General features: G+C 41.5%; 1 protein-coding gene across 1 annotated transcript in view; it reads right to left on the bottom strand.

Moving 5' to 3' along the window:
- Positions 1-10,880, bottom strand: part of PMP2 (peripheral myelin protein 2) — a 53,268-nt gene that overhangs the window by 38,483 nt on the left and 3,905 nt on the right. The gene's annotated exons all lie outside the window — the stretch shown is intronic.

Here is a 10,880-nt window from a genome sequence, read left to right as displayed (position 1 = left end):
ATAGAGAAAAATGTCTTTCCTATAGAAGTTGTAGACAAAGTTCCAGAAGGGGTGAAGAGCTGTCTTACAGTCTATGGACTAATATATAAAAAAAAAAAAAATAAATAAACAGGTTTGTTTCAATTAATATTGTAAGTTATAACGATTAACAATAAATCCTGTTGAGTTTTTTTACTTTTCCAGAGGATCTTACTGACCTCAATTTTATGAGACTCTATAGGCTTTTTGTAAGACCAAAGACTAGGCAGATGTCATACAGAAGCATCAGAAGGAAAGGCTAAAGATGTGTAGTGATGTACTCTTGCTATGCCTTCAGATTCAACTCTTCCTCATAAATTATTGCAGAGGAGTCAATCACACTAATTATTGAATTTTAAGCTAATGGATTGCTTGGGTTAACTAAGGAAAGCAAACTTATCCTCTCTTCCTACCTCACATTTAGATGCTAAAGGGAATACCTCAGTTTTTGTGTCTTTTGGCCATGTTCTCTCTTCCTCACAGCTTGAGAGACTTCTCATAAATTTGCAAGATTAAAAAAAGGTATAGCCTATGAACTTGTTTGTAAGCAGAAGGAGTACATCCACTCTGTGTGTGTGTGTGCGTGTTTGTGTGTTATGAGAAGGATGTGTGTGGAAAGGCATGTAAATCACAAAGGATCGTGTCATCATTTATAAGTTATTTCCTTTAACGAGTACTTCTATTCAGATCCAGATGGTGCTTGGAGAATTTTCTGCTACTGAAAAAAGAGTTCCCTTCCTCTTGGCTGTGGTCCATCCTTGCACCACACCTGGGAGTGACGCTGGTCACATTCCCATTGCCTGGCTTTGGATCTGAATGTTCCACCATGTTATCATAATGTGGATGCTCAGCTCAAGTCCCAGAGGTGATGTCCCCCTTTTCTCTGGGACATAAGCGGCATGCTGTTGTTGAACTCTAACATCCTCTCTATGTTTCACCCTTTCCCCATCTGCTGAAAGTACTCTCTGCAGACTTACCAAGAGAAGGGGAAGAAAAAGCGAAGACTGCTCGGGAGAGTACTGAGTAATTTCCTGATTTAATAAATAAAGCTTGAGAATCTTGTTGCTATTTTGTGTTACTATTTTGCAAGTAGAAAAAAATGCAGTATTTTTAGAAACAAATGAGGAACAAGGATTCAAAACTAGTTTTGCTTCCAGCATTTTGAGTGTTTGTCAGATTTGTGAGAGTCTCCTGGGAGTCCAAATTAGGTTATGACAATACAACAGCATATTGTGTCATTTAGTCAAGGAGGAACATTTAGGCCCCCAGATTCCCACGTTTTCCTAACACTACAATTGCAAAGAAGTTGAAGCTACTTTCGAGTTAGGATAGGAAACCAACTGGAAAGCAGCCATCAGTACTGCCCAACTGCTTAGCCCAAGAAGCGGGGCAGGCTGTCAAATCCATAGAAAGAGCAGGAAGCAAGGCAGCAGCATGCATGCAGGGGCAAATGAATCAACCCCACCACACTTAACGGCGTATGCCTGTATGTGATCAGGACCACGCTTTCACATCTGAGTGGAAGGAAGCAGGTCACCTTCTCTGCTCCTCTCAATCGATGATCTTCAGTCATGTTAACAGAGTTGATCCTGTGTAGAAAATGTGGATTGAGTTTTCCAGATGGGTATCGTGGTGTGTCACCGGCACACAGTCAGAAATGTAGGAGGGTTTTCATTGCATCACCAGCACACCACCACTCTCCAGCTGGGTGCTCATTGGAGGTCTGCTGCCAAAGAAAGTTCAACCGCAGACCTGTTAGCCAAAATAGTGGTGAGAGCTACTAAACCTTCAGCTCAGTGAACTGTTACATCAAGTATCAGACAATAACTTATATTCCTTAACAGCCAGTGAAGAAAAGCAGGGACTTCTAAGCTGTTTTTCATCTCCTAAAGACATTTGAAATAGGTCAGTTAAACTGTTTCCTAAAGGTGCTTATCATTCTCCACAGATTATATAGGGAGGTATTTCAGATGGAGATGTCTATGGTGGGTGAAGTGGAGAAGTCTACACTGCATTGAGAAGAAGATCAGAGGTGAAGATTCAAAAGAAGAGTAAACCTAAATTCAGCAATTCACTTACATGGACTCAGATCAAGTAATATACATGTTAAAACTCATTGTTAAACCACAGCCTGACTGTGGAATGGAAACAGAGGGAAAGGCATGGCTGAGTTACAGAAGGCAGAGCAGGGACATCTGTTTGGGGTTTCTGAATTCAGTAGCCCCACAGAGGTGAGGCTGCCTCAGCTTTAGTCTGCAGCAAGGCTGAGTTTGTCTGCCCAAAAGGCACGCGTGCCCGCGCACCCCCACACACATGCTATGCATACACCTATACGCATGGCCAGCCACACAGACCAGCACAGACTGAAACACTCAGCATTCACACAAGCAGGGACAGGTCCTGTTCTGTTTCCCTCCCTGCTGATTGGGATGAAGGTACATTAGTGGGAAATTAAGTTAAACCAATCATTTAAATAGCTATGGAAAATGAGGAGTTAGGAGAAGATGCAGAGAACAGCTAGTGTGGACTGTCTGTCTGGTAAAAACAGATGGAGGGACAGTGTGCTGCAAGCAGTGTGGGTTGCCAGGAGGAACAAGCTTGAGCTATAGGCAGAAAGGAGAAAAGATGTGCTTTAATCCCCTTATGTTTTGAGACCACTCATCTAAATGTTCTGTAGGGTTTTTTTGTTTGGCGGGTTTCATTTTTTGGGTGAGTTTTTTTGGCAAAATAGATTGCTTTGATTCAAAGCCGTTGTTTCTGCCAGAGCAGGATGCCACAGGCTGCTGGGGGAACCCCTGCCAAATCCCACCCTCCCCGGCCTTCCTGGATGAGGCATCCCAGTGGGGGCACATTCCAGACCTCTGCCTGTAAGAGGTGAAGTACTGTGGGTGCACTGGGTAGGATCTTGCACAGAGGAAGCAATGCAGCTGCGACCGCCGCCTGTAGCGATGCACAGCACCGGACAGCATGTATTGAGCCACTCATACTTATATATATAAAAATATATATACTTCATATATTTGTTATATATATACTTTATATATGTTTATATATAAAATGCCTTTCAACATATTGATAACCATTCTTTGAAACCACTCTGATGATTAGCCCATTTTTGAATGGACTAATTGGCATCTTCCAGGTTAAGTGGGAGATAAGTAAAAATACCCATACTGGGTATTTTTCAGGTACGGTTTATTCCCCCAGTGCCTGGGAATAGTCCCCCATCAGCCCGTCTAGGTGAGCTCTGCCACCAGCGGGCATCCGGTAGTTACCCAGCAGTGTTTGACAACAGCATAGGTGACTATGAATTTGTCTGAGCAGCAAGAAATAATCTTGGCTATTTTCCTTACCACCTCAACTATTTTTTAAGATATTCATTCTGATAGCACAGCCTTACATCAAAAACATAAATCATATTGACACCCCTATGCTGACCAACAAGAACTGTCAAGGGAGGTTTCCAAGCTGGTTTCGGATGGAAGAGCTGTTGTTGATGCAGAGTTTGAGAATATCTTTAGTCCAACGTAAGTCTTCAACCTATGAGCCAATCCTCAAAGGGCTCACAGGTATCACATAGGCAATCCCTGCTTTGGGAATCCAGAGCTGGTGCTATTATATGGATTTCAGGGAAGAACTCTGGGTTAAGTACAGTCAAAATTAAGTGAAAAAGCACATTCTTCAACTGTTTTCACAGGCCCCTGTGAATAATCTGAAACTTGTATCAAAGAACAATACAGCAGTTCTTCACTGATCCTAGAAAAGTTTTGGGAAGATGACACTTAATCACCATCTGGTCACGCTCTCCATAACTGTGACAGGGTGAGACAAGCACAGCTTCCTGAAGAGATACAGTGTCTTCTACTTTACAATCACTTCAGCATTTCTGAAATGATAACAGATTTAAGATTTTCTTTTACTTATTTCAGATTTTCTCTCTTTCTTTTGTCATCGTCTTTTTTTTTTCTCTCAAACTGTTTAGCATCCAGCTGCTTATATACCTTGAGCAAAGGAGTATATTGCGCCAATATATTTCACAGAATCATAGAATAGTTTGGATTGGAAGGGACCTTTAAAGGTCATCTAGTCCAACCCCCCTGCCATAAGCAGGGACATCTTCAACTAAATCAGGCTGCTCAGAGCCCCGTCCAACCTGACCTTGAATGTTTCCAGGGATGGGGCATCCACCACCTCTCTGGGCAACCTGTGCCAGTGTTTCACCACCCTCAGCGTAAAAAATTTCTTCTTTAGTCTAAATCTACCCTCTTTTAGTTTTACATTTCAGGTGCAAGCAACTTTAATCTATTTCATATGGCAGATCAGTTAGAGAATATGAGTAGTAGAAAGAAATCAGCAGTGTTGTTCATGCTTTGAGTAATCTACTCTTTTGCTATAGTTCTTGTTCAAATTGCCTTTTTTTCTTTATGTGCCGAGCTTTCGTCCTATTAGCACATGCACTTGGGTGGCTGAGGAGAGATCCACTGAATGGTGACTCTCATAGCAGGTACTGCAGAGGTGAGGTTAGTCCCAGCTGCATCGACTCCTGCACAGTTTCAGTGGTGGATGACAGTAGTCACAGGAGCTTGGTCTTGTGTCACTGGCTCTGACTAAAACTGTGTGTATTAACAGATAACTCTGTGTGCGTGCGCATGTATGTGTGTGTGTAGACCTACATATAATGCACATCTTACCTATCCAAGGAATCTGGCGTGTCACCACAGTCTTCTGTGCCCTTGGCCAGTCTCCCTTCCCTGAATCCCTTCTCCCTAGTAACTTCATGCTTCCATTTAGAGCATGTTTTTTAGGCCTCATTGCTTTCCTCTGAACTCTCTCTATTGATTCATTCATTTTGCGCTGCATTACTCAGAACTAGGCATGATAGCGTGTGTCCTGGAGGCTTTACTGGTGACAAGCAGAGCATGCGGATGACCCCAGCTCTCTGGCTATCCTCCTGACTATGCATCCCAGTATGAAGTTTGCCTTTTTTTGGTAATGCCACATTTGCCACTCATATTCAGTCTGTGATCCACTGTGAACTCCCAGTGTTTGCACTAGTTCTTGCTTGTTCCCCATCTGCTATTTGTGCTGTTGCCGATATTGCCTAGTGAATTTTTCCCTCTTAAATGTCCCCCTGGCTGTTTCAAACTGTTTCCTGAGTTTGTTGAGATCATTTGGATTTGAACCCTGCCCTCCGGTATGCTTGCATTTCCCCTCATCTCTGTACAGTCTATAAATAACATCCCGGTTATTACTGAGGAGACTGAATAGGACTGGACCAGCACAAGTCCACTTGATACATCCTTCCACTTTGACAGTGAACCATTGACAGTCTATTTTTTGCATTACTTTGTACCCCTTCTCTGTAGCAGCAGCTTAATCTAGCCTAAATTTATAACATGCCTGTGAACGTGTCTTATGGATTACTGTCAAAGCCTTACTGAAGTCAACAGAGGTGACTACTACTGCTCTTCTTCCATCCACAAGACTTGTCACTCTGTGTAGAAGAAAATGAGGTTGGTTTGAAATTATTTGTCCAGACAGGCCCCCATTCTTAAAAAAAAGAGAAGGAACACAATCTTAAAATTATTCCTCTTCCCTGACCCAAGTTTTCCAAAGCTGTTAGCTTAGACTATAATGATTGCTTTTTTATTTCACAACATGCTCTCTGCCCAACTGGAGGCAGAGCCAGTATAAACTGTGATGATGCTTCTTGATTACACCAAATTCCCCAGGAAGAGGAAGCACCAGGGAGAGCCTTAATGTTGGTTCCTGTGCTCCTGGCCAGAGGGCTCAGATCCTATCTGGAAAGTGAAGACGTTTATGCACCTAACCTTTCGTAATCTGGCTGCTCTATCTCTTGTTAACTTAAATGAAAACATTTGTGTTAGCTGGGTAATTAGGGGCCTCGAATGTTATGTCTTATAGTGTCAAATTGCTTTGTAGTCTTATTTTTCCACTGTTCATAAAGAGAGGAGGTTTGTGAAGGAATTAATATTCCTTTTAAAGGAATTTGCCTGTACAAATTTGTAAGAGTCAGTAGGCTGTAAAACTCTGAACACTATATGGTACAAAATACAAGAAGGCGGCACAACGCCATACAAAGCTGTGACCCTCTGCTAGGATGTTCTCTGTACAAGGCAACTGAGGGCTCTACCTTCACTGTCTCACGGATTTTAATATCAAATGTGCAGAGCTTTCAGGTGAAACATGCGTATGTATTTTAGATTTCAGCTCTGGAAATTCATGCTAGGATCTGAGAGACAAATGAGATTATTGTTGGCATGTATAAGTATTGTACAGTAGCTAGATACATTAAATATCTCTCCTTTCCAGTAATTACATCTACATATTTCCCAAAGAAACCCTAAAACTCTGTCAAACTTGATACAGGCTGTGTTTTAGCCGGCATGTTCCACAGCTCCACTACAGATGTCTCCTCCTGTAGCTATAAGTGACAGTGAGAGTGTTTATAAGCTTGAAGGACAAGATCAATTCTCGCAGGTTTTTTTGATCCTTTTGCTGACAGAGGTGCCTCTAAGGAAGTCTCATCCACAAGGGAGTGTGCCAGGAAGTAGACATGTTCACTTGGAAGTAAATAGAAAACCCTTTTTCCCTCCCTTACACTTCTCAAAAATAATATGATCAATATTTGTGATCACATTATAGCAAATAATATGAAAAATACTTAAAATACTTTCAATTAATACTCCACTGAGGACCTGAAAATAGATGCAGCTGTAATCCATTCACCCCACCCTTCCTAATCCCTGAATCACCGCATTCCTCCTGATTTTAGTTTTAAAAATTTTCATAACATTTGAGAAAAGTATATTAAAATACTGATTTGCTACTCGAAAGGTAAAAAGGGCACAGTCTTCTTTGAAAATACTGTATGAACGGTGTCTAACACAGCTTTCTCTCTCTGTAGTGTCTCAAGGACTGCATTATTCCCAATGTTGTTGTGCCCTTTAGTCCAAATAACATCATTTTCTTGTGTTTCCCATCTGCAGCATGATGGCCAATAGCCAATCACAACGTTTTGCGTTGAAATGGCAAGGATATGCTCTAATTGCCTCCCTAACAAAGACCTTGATTACATCTAAATTCCAGGATTTCTGAAGGCGATTTTTTCATGGCATCAGCCTATTTGTTTCTGACTGATTACCCCCTCAGCGCTGCTAACCTTTCACTCCTTTGTATCCCAGATATCAACAGAACATCTTTAATCCAAAATGAAAATTAGGGAAGGTAATAAAGTCTTAAACAACACAGTTGAGTAATTTCTATATAGCACAGTGTTTATCAGCATAACAAGTTGTTTCTCTATGAAAAAAATGTGATAAATTGGAGGACTTCTTCTGAAGTGCACTTGAGCTTCATCACACAGCCTAATCCTCCTCCCCAAATCTTTGCCATTTCTAGAACTGCTCAGCCGTATGTTTGCTGTCTAGTGAAACTGTCCCTATAGGTGACAAGGTTTCTGCGTGACTGAAATAGCAGCAAAGGCCACGTGCTGAGCCCCTGGATGGGTGTGAATTCACTTTGCAAGAATACAGTTGCCCCCAAAATGAACTTACCTGAAACAGCCAAGAAAAATTTAAAGTTAGTACCTAAGATATCAGCAGGGACAAAGGTTCCCTTGCAGTGGCTTTGCCTCTCCTCTCTGCTCCACTTCACATGGAAAAGACCAGGGTGGGGGGTACAGTATCCCAGGTTTAGATATACATCACCAGGAGATGGTCTCTATCATAAATTGCCAAATTCTGCCCAGTCCAAGGCAACAGCTATGGTACCCAGAGTCCAGAAGCAGCTTTTTTTTTTATTTCAGTGCTCTCTGAGGCGGGCTCTTGTCATACCAGCTTGCTTCTCCTGCCCCAGGAGATGTCAGGCAGCGCAGAAGCGGGCAACACCGGCAGGTCTGTAGCAACCGGGGGATGAATACCCCATGCAGGCATTTCCCACTGCCTCAGGAGATGCAGGCGAAATGAAGTGTGACAGAGCCTTACACCACTCACAGAAAGAGTGACCGACGGGAAAAGAGTGTGACTGTGGCCCTCTAAAATCAGCCAGGTTTTCATTACCTGGGGTAGGCATTAGATCAAGCTGATTGCTTTAAATAATGCTGTTTATATGCCAGCATCAGACTACCAATATTTCTAGATTAAGTGCATACACAAGCCAGGGAAATGGCAAATGCACTTGTTTGTCAATGTGAAAGCACAGTTCAAGACACAGGCATCGTACCTCGGTCTAAATGTTCCTTCCATAAGTATCTGGCTCATGTAAAAAGTTTAGTAAAGAAGAAAAACTAATTTACAGTAAGACATAAAAAAGACCTTGAGACTCCATAATTCATATTCCCCTTAAGATCTCCCGGAGACCCCAAGGATTGCTTTATGGACACCAGTATCCCAAAGCGCTCCATTTCTGTGCTGATTTGTACCACCTGCCTTATTGTTTTTGCCTTCAACACTATCAGTTCTGTTGCACTTTTCCTGTTTTGGAAAGTCTCCAGCTCTCATGACATTTTAAAGTAACCTTTGTATAGAGTGAAAATGCCAAATACTAGGCTTCTAATAGCATATCTGCATTTAGTTAGGTATTTCAAAACCCAAAGCTACCGTTATTTTAATCCCAAATCTCTGGAAAAATAAATGCAATTAAAAGTTCCATATGGATAAGAGGAGAGAGATGGGTTATGTCACAGAAAAGGAGGAGATAAATAAATAAATTAGGACTAGGTGAGCAGTCCTTTGTTTTTTCTTTTGTTACTGTTTCCAGATCTGGAAAAACTACAGTTTGTACCAAAGTGAATGTTTATTTCCTTTTCTCAAGGAAATAAAAAGCTGAAAACTGATTTTTTTTGGAGATTAAAAATTTCCATTTAACCTCAGAGAAGCAGTAACTACTCCTTTGCCTGTGGCTCAGGGGCAGGAGACGAGCTCTGCTTGAAAGGCTCTGGATGGCTTCCACCCTCCGAGAGCCAGGCCAGGGCGGGCAGCTCCGGCAGCCTTGCTGCGACCGTGTTGCACTGCAAGGGGAGGGAACGAAGCAGCTACACTGAAAAAATCCAGATTCATAAGTCGCTTTCAGGCCATCACAGTTTCTGAGCTGTAAGAAATGTGTTTTCAGCTCTCTGTTAAGAATCTAGGAGAATAAACTGGAAGCTCACATACAACAACAGTTCACGCTGTATGACTGTTCTTATGGAAGCCTAGTGGATGGTCTTCACTTAAAATATCTGATTACAATCTGTTTGCAAAAGATCATACAAGGGGTATCATGCTGCCTCCATTCCTCATTACAGTCACTGAGGACTTGGAGCCACAGAAACTCTGACACTCACAGAGGTGAGTTTTAATGGTAAGGCTAAAGATGGGGAATTTGTCCCTCCATCTCGTTAGAGACCAGGATAAATTGTTCCTTAAAACTGCTGTCCATAAATCTCACAGCCTTCTGTCACAGCTCATATTTTCTAGGATTCATCCTGTTTGCCTTCTGGCAGCTGCCTCCAGTTAGTCTGCATCTATATAAGTGTGTCCAAAGCTGGACCCAGTCTCTAGCTTTTCCAGTGATGGGTAGAGAAGAAAGATGACCTTTACATTTTGCATTTACATATAGTATCAGTCTCTTAACTATCTGCTTGGCCACACCAATTTAGATTCTGACATTCAGGATCTTTCGTAGCTTTGAGAATTCATGTTATTGACTGTAAAACTAGTAGGTAAAGTTCACATCAGCACTACAGCTCCTAACAAGCCAAAATAAGCACACGTGCCTCTCACAGTTGTTTTAACCCCACAGAGAAGGCAGGGAGAGCCCTACATGATGGCATGGAGCCAATGACAAGGGATGAAATACTCCATGTGGCTAGCATGAATGCTGTGGTGTTACTGAAAACCAGTTAATGAAGACAAAAAATAATAAGCTGCTGCATCGCTTTTTGATTAAATAGTTTTCCAGAAGTCTAGTTTTGGTTCATCTGTTTTTTCCTTAGTTAAAAGCACAGAGTAAGTGCAATGGGAGGAATGAACAGCTTAGCTACTCAGCCAGGCTTGGTAGCAAACTCTACCCAACGAAATCTCCTTTGTGTGCTTAACATTAAGCACATGGTTAAATGCTGTGCTAGAAATAGAGTGGATTGCTGAACACTTTCCAAAATGAAGCCCTCTAGCTTTAAGATTTCTGCAGTTCATTCACACCTGCTCCACACTTCATTTTACAGCTCAAGAGCTGTTTGGCAAAAAAACATGGAATATATTCCGATATTTTTTTCCTCCAGTAGCTGTTCTCTTCCAAATAAATGCCAGGATATAAAAAGTGGTACCGAAAGAAGTATAAATATTTAGGGATGAGAATGAAACAGAGATGTGGTAAAATTGTAAGGCTGAAAGAGTAAATCATACTGAAATTGAAAAATTCTGGTAGTAAAGATTATTTCCCCTATAGGAACTATTCAGCAATAAAATCTTTTACAGGAAAGGAATATTGAATCCATGAGATGAGAATTTTTACACATATGAAGGAAGTAGTGTTAACCCACTCCTAGAGGCAGACCAGTTGTGTTTCACCATTTTACTCAGAAATAGTGTGACAATTTATACAGACAGGAAAGCCAGAAAAGATGGCACCATCCAAGAAAGAAAACATAAATCATTCATGTGGAGACAAACACTCAATTTTATGTGTTGAGAAGCTTTTATTGGATCACCACAATACTTTGGATTAGTTACACTATGGCTTTGAAATATCAAATTATAGTGTAGTCATTTTCCCAATAAAGGAAATAAGAAAATAAAGAAGCACATGGGGCATGAGGGCTTTGGCCACTGAACTAAGCTGAGTTTTAAGAGCCAGTCCGG

Source organism: Pygoscelis adeliae, unplaced genomic scaffold (genome assembly GCF_000699105.1).
Source record: "Pygoscelis adeliae isolate BGI_AS28 unplaced genomic scaffold, ASM69910v1 Scaffold101, whole genome shotgun sequence".
In the NCBI taxonomy this organism is placed as follows: domain Eukaryota; kingdom Metazoa; phylum Chordata; class Aves; order Sphenisciformes; family Spheniscidae; genus Pygoscelis; species Pygoscelis adeliae.
The sequence above is the reverse complement of the archived record's forward strand: the minus strand, read 5'-3'. Positions and strand labels throughout refer to the sequence as shown.